The sequence below is a fragment of the Apteryx rowi genome, unplaced genomic scaffold (assembly GCF_003343035.1).
Source record: "Apteryx rowi isolate R43461 unplaced genomic scaffold, aptRow1 scaffold_62, whole genome shotgun sequence".
In the NCBI taxonomy this organism is placed as follows: Eukaryota; Metazoa; Chordata; class Aves; order Apterygiformes; family Apterygidae; genus Apteryx; species Apteryx rowi.
In genome coordinates, this window is record NW_020450894.1 from 3,486,834 (window position 1) to 3,499,139 (window position 12,306).

General features: G+C 39.0%; 1 long non-coding RNA gene across 2 annotated transcripts; it reads left to right on the top strand.

Moving 5' to 3' along the window:
* Window positions 1–220: 220 nt before the first annotated feature.
* LOC112974707 lies at window positions 221–8,809 on the top strand. 2 transcript variants are annotated; one of them, XR_003256367.1, is made up of 5 exons: window positions 221–308; window positions 2,144–2,316; window positions 3,677–3,808; window positions 5,650–5,714; window positions 8,267–8,809. It is a non-coding gene; the product is annotated as an uncharacterized LOC112974707 (long non-coding RNA). The 2 variants fall into 2 exon arrangements; XR_003256366.1 differs by having other exon boundaries at window positions 2,144–3,808.
* The last annotated feature ends 3,497 nt before the right edge of the window (window positions 8,810–12,306 follow it).

A 12,306-nucleotide genomic window follows, 5' to 3' on the forward strand; every position in this document is an offset into this window, starting at 1 on the left:
TGTATAGACAGTGAGCCCCTTCTGAGGAAAAAATGTATATATATAACTTCAAAAACACATGTCATTCTGGGAAACATCCTAGGGCAATGATATGACGTTGATGTAATAGTGTTTTTGAAGATTAAATGTTCTAATTAAAGCCTGTCTCCATTTCTGGATCAGCTGACTTGCACCAGAAGTTAGAATGTGTCTGTATTTTTCAGCTTGCATACCGGAAAAAAAAAAAGAGAACAATATTTGTGAAAGCTCTGATCCTGTTTATACATATACATATACTGCCAGAGGAGATAACACTCTTCTGATAAAAGGTAAGTGAAACCAAACAATCAGTACGATAGAGACCAGCAACACTCAGAATCTAGTGAAAGAGCAGTTTTCTCAAAGCGACTGCTCCATTTCTAATCTCTGAGCCATGACTCTGCAGGGAGATCAGGACAAGCTTGGGAATTACAGTTCATAACTCTGCTGCAGACTAAAATTCTGACTAAATGAAAACACCTTACCTTCTATTTCTCTTTGAAATTGTTTAATTAAATATCATAACTAGGCTATCACTTAGCAGGATTATTCTCTGCCTCTTCTCAGCCAATGTATAGACATTAGCTCTGTTTCTGACCTAGCTGAAAATTTGTATGTCCCAAATCTTGTCTTGTTTACTTTTCTAATGCACTCAGTCAGTTTTATACAAAATATTACCTGTCCCTTCAAACATTGCCTCAGAAAAGATCAGCAGTACTGATGACATTGCAGTTTTTGTTGTTGATGAACCAACTACTCTCTGACTCTGCAAGCAAAGTAGTTCAGAGGATGCCTGAAGTAAGATATTAAAGGAAGTTTGGGTTGTATGCGCCTAATCCTAAACAACAGAATTCTCTCCCTTTGTTTATGTGATAGAATATCAGAAGCTAAGACATACTTGTAACTGGATCAGGCTGCATCTTCCTCACAAACACAAATTCCTTCAGGTCATAAAGTTAAATCAAAACTGAATACAAAACTAGAACAAGATAAATACATGAAGTTTTAGAGTGCATAAAAGCACCAGGCTAGAAATCTGGACACATGGATTCCTAGCTCTGCTACTGATACTTGTAACTTTGGCCAAGCATTTGTCCTCTTTGTGACTCAATTTCCTCATCTGTAAACTGGGAATGAAGATACCAACCTCCTTTTCTGAGTTCTTGAAAGAAAAGAATTACACACAGCTATTGAGCTCTTCAGGGCCTGTGCAAAAAGCCAAGGCACCTACTCAGTGTTGTGCTCTGGGAGTACCTAAAAGTTCCTTTTTGGTGCCCCAAACATTTTTCTGGGTCTAGACCTGCATGTCCTCTGAAGGCCTCAGTACCTCATGCCCTTCGGTTGTATCTCCTCTGTAATTATGTCATGAGCGAGCTGTTGATCAGCTCGTTCGTTTCAAGTCATTTGTTCCTTCCTTCCCTGCTAAGAACTTGTGACTCTGAAAGATCATTTATCCCTAAACACATCTTCTCTTCTCTTCTGCTTTGGTGCAGCTTCAGAGGATACTCAGCCTCAGCAACATCCCACTGCTGCAGCTGCTAGACTTGCTGCTGCTGCTGCTGCTGCTGCTGCTGCTGCTGCTGCTGCTGCTAAAGGGAAGCAGAATATTCAAACAAACATTTGCATAATTTTAGTTACAGCAGCTCCTAGGGATTCTGGCTGAGACAGAGGGCCTCCAGCTGATGCTAAATGTTATTCATACACAGGTTTTGCAGTCTAACAGGGCAAATCAAATCACATGAGGAAAGAAGTATACTAGTAACAATATTCAGGTAGCAGGCTGAGACACAGAAAAATAAAGTGATTTGCCAAGGACAGAGCTGGGAGCTGGCAGGAGTGCCTAGAACTGCCTTTGGATTCCTGAGGACCAGCCCAGCGCCCTACCTACGCGCTGGCTTTCTGCCCTAGTCCACTCTGCAATGTTGTTTGGTCATGTTCAGTTATATCATTTTGCCTCCTAGGAGGAGAGCAGGATACGTAGAGAAAGCAGAGTGTTGCAAGCCCTTTCTGAATGAAAAGCTGCTTCTGGTTCTGAAGCGTATAAAGTCGGGTGGGAGAGTCTTTTCCCTTTCCAGTTTCCTTATGCCCCATTTATTCATTGTTTTTCTTTCCCTTTATTCTTTAGGCCTGCATTTTGCATCTCTTTATTTGATCACATTCTCCAGGGGTAAGTGTTTCTTCTTCACCTAACACATGCTGCTTCTTTGTGAATGAGAAGAGGACAGAAAAGTAGCAAGGAAGAAATACACAGAAAACAGGCCTCAGAGAGCTACAGACAACTTTCCAAGGAGGGTTCTGGTATGTTCACAGCTCACAGCCCTCCTGGCTTTGCTCTGCTGCTTTCAAGGTACATTTTGTATTCTCTGTATCCCTCTCCAATGAAGTCATCAGCTGAAATCTGTCACCAACTGACCTCACAGAAGTGCTTGCAGAGTGTTGGTGCCAATTCTTTCTTTTTTTCCCCCCAGTAATAATTGGTTCTCTGAGATATAGTCTGCCTTGGCTGTAATTCTGCATAATTTTGGTCATGCTGGAATAACTTGACACTGCTATTAACTGGAAACAAAAGCTACTTGTTCACATCTTTATGTCTCCCCTCCATGTCTGCTGCTGTTTACAATTTCACCTGTTCTCCCCCATCTTGCTGTAATCTGATCATTTCATCAGCTTTTCTGCCTTGTTTCTGAGAAGCTGTACATTTACCGGAAAAGAAGGAATCCTGAACGGAGAGATATACTGTATAGATTTGGACCCATATTGAGTAATTTATCAACAGCAGTATCACTGCTGGAAACAAGTCATCGCTAATAAGAAAGGGGCATGATCTTCCCCTCTGAACTCTAGTGCAACAGTACGGCCCTGCACAGAATACTAATAGCTTCATGTAGGTCTTGTTGTCCTCAGTGTTCGTTCTGAAGAATAAGAAGAAATCTGCTTCCACAGAAAAGCATTTTCAGCAAAGTCCATAGAGGTATCTCTATCTCCTCACAAAGGGGCTACGTAACTCCTTAGGTGTTTTGGTGCTGGCATTCACCAGAACGACTCCAACCTTAAAAATGCCTTCATGCACAAGAAGACTGTCATTTAGTCTTGCTCTACTGTGCAGTCATAGTGCTAACTCTTGCTGTGGCCAAATTTCTCTTTGCTATTGCAGTACTGAGGATCACAACACCCATGTTTGTGAATCAGACCTCTGAGTCTTTTTTCGAATCACAGCTGTCCAGGTTTCTGTTTTAGTCACACAAGAGCAAAAGAGAGTTTCGTTAAAACTTTGTTGCTCCAGAGGGTGTGGGGGAAGGACCCTGCACCTGTCCTTTTGCTAAAAGTGCATTATTTGTAGAATACTGAGGTTGATAAAATACCATACCATTCTCGTATCCCATATAGTTTCTGTGTCAGAGTCTCACTCTCCAATGCAGAGTGAAGTACATATAGCACAGATGTCTGGAGACCTTTCCTGTGACTTTTGAGTCCTATGCTCTGAAGAATACATTGGCTCTCCGGTCCATACCAAATGATATTAAAAGTCATTTCCTTGATTCCCAAAATTGCTAATGGACTGGGCTTGAGCTGTCTTATAGACTTCCTCTGCTTCGATGACCAAAAATCACTGTGTTGACTAGAAGCCAGAACAGCAACAATACTTTTCATTTTTCAGAGAGAGAGGTGCAGGGGACTGCAAGTCTTCAAAGCCCATGGTCTGTGGTCCAAGAGCCAAAAACAGTCACAAACTTTTCAACCGTTTGGATGAAAAACTACAGCTCATCTTGCTACTGCTTATTCTTCAACAGTAAGAAAAATAGTCACTTGTAATAAGGCTTATCTATTTAAATTTTTACCTGCCTGTAAGAGGGAAGAAGCTAAAAAAACACAGTGGTATCACAGATTTAGACTAGCTACCAGATTTGCAGTCCTGTGAAATGTTCACATAACCAAGTGATGCATCACTCAAATATGTAAATAATTTTTCCGTGGGGAGCTCTTAGACTCTGCCTCAGAGGAAGAGTTTTGCTTAAATAAGCACAGAACAGCTCTGTTATTGCACCTTTATGGAGCTTGTCCCTTCAGGCTTTTAATCCAAAAAGCTGTGCAGTCCTGGCCAGGCTCTCTGATGATCTAGCAAATGTGTTCAGCTACAGACACTACTTTTCTAGCTTTCCTAATACTCTTCTTCCAGCTGTGAGGCTCTGGTAGAGGCTGCTGCTGTCCTTTACAAAGAATAGGACACTTGAATTTTTTCAGGGAAGTGGCTGAGGCCATCTGGGTTGTGCACAGTGAGGATGATTCTCAAATGAAGTATTCATGGGAGTAAATTATAATAATTCAGCCTTTGGCTTGCTTTAAAGTTGGTGCAGTCACATTATGTCAGTAGTGGTTCCTTTTCTTACCACAAATACAATGTGAGCTGACCCTTGAAATGGCAATTCCTCTCTCTGTGCCAGCAGTCCCTTCCTAACAGGGAACAGTGGCATTGTTTTGCCATTATTTTTCATAGCTCTTCCATCTCTCCCTTTGTCTTTAAAACATCGGGATTTGGAGATCTTCAAGTCCCGTGTTTTTGTGACAGCACCAAGAACTACAATCAAGAGGAAAATTTGAAATTTCAGGTTGATTATTAAATTTCAGGAGATTTTAGAAGCGAATTCAGTTCAGAGAGAACAGGTAGGAAAAAACAGTCTTGTATGCACAAAAAAGGGGGAGGAGGCATCAGTATAACAGATGAGATAGAAGCTGGAGAGATGAACAGAAACTAGATGAAATGAGGATTTAAATACTTTTAAATTTCTTTAGTTTAATCTACATAAGAATATCGAATCCTAAAACACAACACTTTCCTGACAATGACCACATTATTAAGAAGCATGGCTCTTGGGGCAAACAGGATGCATATGCTCAATGTCATTAATCCAGCCTTATGCTTGAGATATCTCTACTTGTACTCGCATCTCAGGCAAGTGCTATTACAAGCCACACAGGCACACACAAAGAAACTAAGAAGATAGAAGTAGGTATTATTTCAGGCCATAAAAGTAGAACAAATTTCACATGCAGATGGCCTTTGTTGAAGTCTGGCTTTCTTTCAGTGCATATCAGCATGGCTATGTATCTTTCTGAGTTACTGTGACAAGAGCTGAGAGTGGATGGATGACTGTTTTACTTCAGTTCTTGATAGCAGTTTTCAGAGATTAGGACTGTTTTGGAAAGACGTAAGTTTTAGAGTCTGCTCTCTGAAATTGTCTGCGATTAGCAAGTAAGACTAGCTGCTCCGATATCTCCTTCAAAGATGATAGCAGTTGAAGGAAAATCAGTCATAAAGGAGAACTGAATTTGGTTTCTTATCACATTGTGTTTGTTTAGGGAGTGCATTTTCAGAGAACTGTCAGAGCCAACTTCATAGCATGCATTTCAACAATGAAAAAGGGCCGTGGTCAAAGGGTAGTAAACACAGACTCCTGAGTGTGTATACATCTGCACTGGCATAACATGTAGCCTCTTTCAGTGGTTGGAGAGAAATGGGATCAGCATGCAATAAAACAGGAAAATTGTCTTTGATTGCATTTATACTAATTATTATCTTTTAAAAATCTTTTTCTAATATTCATTCTCCTTGTTGGCTTGCTGGTGTTCTAGGTTTACTTTCTTATCTTCATTAGTCTCCCTGCCCCAGTGGGAAGTCACTTCATTCAGCCAATGAGGTAAATTTTGTGGGTGATTGCACAGAATGATTATAATGAATGGTGTTAGTATTAAACAGTGTATTCTTGAATTAGTTTTATAAGGTAATGTATGGAAAAAGGAGAGGAAGAATCATTCATGTGACACACACAGTCATAGCAGAAACTGCCATAACCCTACCAACACCTGGAGAGAGTGGCTGCTTCACTCCATACTGACTGGGGTCTTTTATTTTCCTTTAAGAATACATTTCTCTTCCTTCTTACATTTCATGTCTTCTTAGCTATATTAGAATACTAAGTGAAATTATGCTTTCTGTCCAACTTGGGTCAAACCACATCCATTGAATCCAGTGGTAAATGAGGGAGTCAAAATATAAAAAATGTGGTCCTTAAACATTGCTAAGAAGGGAAAAGTCAGTGTGCCCATCACTATGTATTCTCTTTCTCTGGCGCTGCTCACTACTGATACAGGAACTTCCCCTGGCCTCACTGTTGGGATAGTTTAATTGTGCTGTAACTTCTTGTGGTAGGTAATTACACAACCATATTTGCAGGAAAGCAAGATTGGTGGGAAGAGGTAGCATCTTTTATTAGCTTCATTGATATATTTGGAAAAATCAGATGTGCTGTCAAGTTCTGGGTCCCTATAGGTCACTCTGTACTTGAAAGCTTTTCATATCTGGTCTGGAGAAGGATGCTAGCTCTGCTCCAAGCTTCACTTCTTCTGGCTGTCACAGCTACAACAGCAACACTGTTACAGAACACACAGAGAATCATACTTTCCTTCCCAGGTTTCCATAGGCCAGAAGAATGATTACTGTATGCTCCATAAGATTTTGGGAGAGCAGAGGCAATGTTTTTTATGTCAGTGGGCCACAATTTCTCTTCAGCTGGTGTCTGGTGTTCTCCTCTGCTCATTGCAATCCCTCTTGCTTCACATCAGTTGAGATATCTCAGTGCTGAAAACTGGGCACTGAATTCTCCCACTTGCATCTTAATACTGCTCCCACACAACCCACCATCAGACCAACAGCTTCTGTTGTGTTTTGACCAACATCTCAGACACGCATTTCATAACCATCAACTTCTGGTATCAGTTTTACAGGCATGCAAAACAGCTTTTCTTCCCTAGGCATCTATATGCTGAACTCCCAGATTCTACAGATGCCTTTTTTATAGTCCTAATTTGCAAAGTCTCATTAGGCTGAGGAAAAAAAAAGCAAAAAAAAAAGCCTAATGTTAAATCACTTAACTGTCTTAAGCAATCCTACACTGCTATGTAGACTATTTTCTAGGACTTTGACAAGTCATTTTAAGGCCCAGTATGCACCAGGCAGTGCCTAGGTGTGAAGTAAGGGACAATCCTTGACCCAAAATTCAGTGTTCAGTTTAATGGAACTAAATGCCTGAATGGACTTTTCTTTGTGCTTAACTTCTGCACCTTTAATAATTTACCTTACATATTGAAGAGAAACAGTACACAGGAGGCTGGAAAAAGAGAACAGCTTGTCCAAGGTCAAACAGCCTGTCGGAGCCAGGACAGAACTCCCCCATCTCAGCTCAGGCCTTATTTACCAGATGCTGTCCATGAACTACCTCCCTCCTTCATATTTTCTATCAGTGATTTGCCATAGCTTTACAAACTGACTTCCTGTGCTTTTGCAGAGTGAGGATATCTGAAGTGTAGAATACAGTATTGTATATTTTTCTCACTCTCACTATAAATTAGAACAATAGAGTTTGCGCTTGGGCTTGTATTTATTCATGACAGGATGATGTAATATATTAAATGCAACTATTTGTACTAATGCACTTTCCTAATTCCACTTAGACCAGGAAGATAAGTGTTTAACAAATCTGTTAGCTGGTTATGGTTAACTGTTATTTTTCTCTAGGGGTTACCACCATTATTTGTAATTTTCATTTAAACACCAGCAGCTTCCCATCTGAGACAGGCTAGCATCCTGACTTCACTGACTTCCTGTTTGCGCAAAAATCTGTAGGTGTATAAAGTCCTTGCTATATTTGCACTTAACCTAGATACAGTTATGCTGCTGGAAAAGAAGTGTGGCATAGTTTAAAATGCTTTTGGCCAGTGCTATACCAAGCTATACCAGCAAACACATACATACAGATTTTTGGTGTTTTGATCTGTATGGTTATAGCTATTCATTCCAGAGCTTTTTCTAGCAAAGAAATGTTACAAAAATCACACGTCTAATCACAGAACTACCTAAACCTATATTTGTGATGTGGGCCTAATGTGATTGGCTTTAAAATGTGTTAATTAACAACAGATCAGCTAACACATTTGCTAAATATGCTTCTTTTTTCTTTAGAAACTAAGCACTCAAAAATCGCAAAGTTAGATATGTTAAAGTTCCTTTTGCATTGCCAGCTTTCCTGCAGTGCATACTCCATGTGTTTTACAGTCTGTCTTAGTAACAGTAATGCAGGATGGCTTATTCTAAGGAATATGAGTTTGTGTGACCAGAGATTCTTATTTCTTGGAATTTCTTCAGTTTAAACATTCAAGTTTATACCATTTTTTTCTGTGTTTGTATTTTCAGAGAAAAAGAAGGTAACATCTATGAATAATACATTCTTTGGCTGACCTTGTCTTCATCCCGAATTGAGGAGCTTTTTGACTGATTGGCCACCATTTCTGTTTTTGAATTTGACAGTGTCTTACAAATGTGTCAAGTTAGGGCAGAGACATAGCCCAAATCAAGAGTATCTCCAGGTAGAATCTTCTGTTTTGAGGACCTAAGTTTTCAAAAGTTAAAATGCAATGATCTCTGAGTACTGCTTGGATGCCATTTTGTGATAGCTTTATAAAAGTATGACTCAGAGCATGTAATTAATCCCTACAGCATCTCACTCTTTGACAAGTTTTGCAACAAATGGGACTTCACAATAATGGTGAAATAATTTTATTTCCAAAATGGCAGAATGAATTCAGCTGCAACAGTTCTGCTGGGGCTATAGCAACGTATTTATTTCTTTACTTAGGAAAAAAATCCAGTAAAGATGGATGTCTTCCACTTCAAAGCAAGGAAAGAATTGTGAGACCCAACAATGTATATGTATATGTGTATGTGTACGAATAAAGTTTATTACAGACTTCTCTGGGTAAATTTCTCCATGATTTGTTAAACAGGGAGAACTGGAAAATCTATTAACTTGATTACTTAATGGGAGAAAACTACTGAAGTTCTGGGATAATCTTCACAAAATTATCTACATGACTTGAAGGTAACTATCCGTACTGCTTTTGAAGGCTGATTCACTGAATATACAAATGGCAGTGCTGCATCAGAATAAATATTAATTAAGGTAATTGTCTTTCCAGGGCCAGTGGCTGATGCTTAGAAATGAGTAAAAGCTTATGGTTTCGTGATACAACTTGAGCCAAGTTAACAGCTCGATACTGCCAAAAGGGAAAAGTCATGCTCTTTCTTTCAGGTTCCAGCCCCCCAGCTCCTAAATTCATAAACCACAACTTGCCCATGTATTTCTGGTGCTCCTCCAATCACACAGGAAGCCAATACACTGAAATGGTGGAAAACTCATTTGGAAAAAAAAGAAAAAGTGCCTCTATTCTTTGGTGAGTTGAGCTGGCTTACCTTGTGATCAGACAAGTATCAGAGCCAGACTGAGGGAGCACTCACACAGGATTAGTGGATATGTGAGGAAAGAGCAGGGAAGGCTGTAGGGGAGCAGGAATGAGGGAAAGAACCAAGAAAGAAGCAGGGTATGAGGGGGTAGGGGGTTGAAACCACCAACATTTTTTCAGCAGTGAGACATTAATTTGGCTAAGCCATCTCTTTTTTGCCTTTTTGACGCTCATTGGAAAATTGAGCTGATCTTTCCATGGAAGTATTTATAATGGTACAAGATATCTTTCAAGAATGCAAATAGCTAATTTAGAACTTACCATCAAGTCTGTACACTCTATTTTTTTCCACATTTATTTTACAGTTACTGTCTTTGAGTTTCATTGGCCATTTTATACCCAGTCTTTCAACAGTATGTGATCCTTCTGCAGCATTTCACTATAGGCAGAGCTGTAGGTAGCATCATATCCAAGTATCCAGAAATTGTTGTATCATTTGACAACTCTGTCATGTCATGTTTTGGCCTTTTTCATGTTAATTATTATATATTGAAGAATATGAAGAATACAGATCCCAGCTTTGGACCTGGGAGGACCATGACAACAAACTCCATCCATTGTGAAAACTGACCATATAGTTCAATGCTCAGTTTCTTACTTTTTAAGCAATTATCAGTTCCTAAGAGGATCTTTCTTTCTAAGCTGTGAGAGCTTATGAGCTTTTGATAAGGAACATAGTTGGCGCCTTTTTTTGGAAGGTGATAGACTGACCACTTCAGCATTGATTTCCTCTGAATGATGGATGCCTTGCCTGTACAAAAGTTGTGTTGATACATATATCATATTTATTACTCATTCTGTTCTTTGTTTCTACCGCTGCATGTTATAGAGGTTGGGATTTTTTTTCTGTGAATTTCATGAACAGACAGGGAGCCCTTGTTAAAGATTGGTGCCCTACCACCACTTTTCATTCCTGTAGCACTTAGTCTGTGCTAAGCTGTAGATTACACATCATGGTGATTCCATAGCTGACATATTTTAAATTCTTGAATAAATATCATCTGTTCCTGGTAATTTTTCACTGTTCAGTTTCTCAATTTGTTCTAAGTCATCTAGGATTGATTCTTTAAGTTAAGGCAGTTCTTTCTGGTGAAGAATATCTCCATTGTAGGAACTTCATGGACACTTTTAGGGGCCATTAGATACCATGAAAATCTCTGAGCTTCTTTTGTTGCCTAGGGTTATTTTGTGTGTGTTTTTTTCTTTTTTTAATAACAATAAGTTGATGCTTCTTTTTGTCCCTTATATTTTGATTCATGAAACACACTTGGGTCATATTTTCAAACTTTGCTTCTCAGCTAGGACTATAAGAAATCTGCTATCATTTGGGGGAATGTTCATATGTTCATGTACTCACTTGATTCCTACAACTGGAGAATTAACGAAAAGCTTCATTAATGTGCTTCTTGCCATAGCCGTTGAAGAACTGGCATTACTGAACAAAGAATAAAATTATGAATGCGATCAGGACTTGTAGTTTTATTATTTAAGCTGCAAGTGATTTACTGGAGTAATAGTATATCTAATTGATCTGTGTTTAAAATTCAATATGCTTTATTCTGCACAGTTAAGTCTCAGTTTGCCAGCCAAACATATGCTTATTCTACTGCGAAAATAATCTTTGTACAAACAGTGGTGATTTTCCTGACCCGAAATATCCAACAGAACATAGATTGAAGCTTAATATAATGACCTGCGTTTAATTAAGAGTTCGCTTTGTGTAATGGTTATAAAGGACTGTTTGTGGTCTTTTTCAAGTGCTGCCCCTTAGATTTCCTAGGTAATAATTTAAAAAATGTGTCTCTGAAAATTGAGATGCTACATGTTTGTTTAGATACATAGGTAGACTACATGACACTTGGAAGTGATGAGCATTTACCATATTCTGTTGACTCTCAGTCTTCGTGCTGTAACTCAAAATCCTGTTTCTTTTGGCCATTTTTTTTTTTTTTTGCTAGGACAAATGGGCAGTCTGTTGTTTTAGCCTGTCGTATTTTTGAGTCTTCTGACCTGAGGACAGGACTTTTCCTCAGGACTAGTTCCTCAGGACTTGCACCCCTAACCTGAACCTGGTGCTGGCCATGCTCCATCTCTGATCCTGCAGCACAGCATGCTGGTGAAGGTAGGTCAGACTGCCGAGACATCCTGCTTCAAGGCAAGGAGTCTCATACCCCTTCAGCCTTCAGTTTGAGCTGTTGTTCCTGAGGCTGATAGGCACCGGGCTTTCTTCTTAGACTGATGGTGGGTACCTGGAGTTGTAGGCAGTCTCAGAGCACCAGCTATTTTGTTCTGAAAAAGATAAACTGGAATGTCACTGTGACTTGTTAATTACAAGCATTTTACTTTTTTTTGGAACATTTTTTTGGAGTTTTGTTTGTACTGACATGCAGAAACCACCTACTTATTTATTTATCTCTTAGTTTTCTTCCAGTCAGAAATATAATGAATAGCAACCAACATTCTTGTAACAGTATTACAAATATCTCCAAACTTGATCCCAGACCATATACTGAGATTTCTCTGTGGAAGTCAGAATTTGATAAGAATAGCAGTCTTCAGTTTCACACATTGAGATGAAATAAGAAACAATGTCTGGGATTTAAATCAAGGCAAGCCCAGGCTAATGATAACATATTGACTTTTAACTGTGAAACTGAGCGATCATTGAAACAAATTATCTCTTGATTGCAGAAGATTCACTATAAACTAGAAATGTTCAAATCAAGCTCTCAGAGATTTTTATAAGGATGTACTACTTCAGCCTCAATACAAACTGTTAAAGGAAAGACTGGTGGGAGGGGGTCAGATTAGATTATCACGGTTTTCCCTTTTGGTCTTAAAAATTCATGAATTTTATTTCTTATAATAGAAATATTTTCTTTCTAAATTACTTAATAGTTTTTTATCTTCTTTCTTCATATCTTCATTAGCATC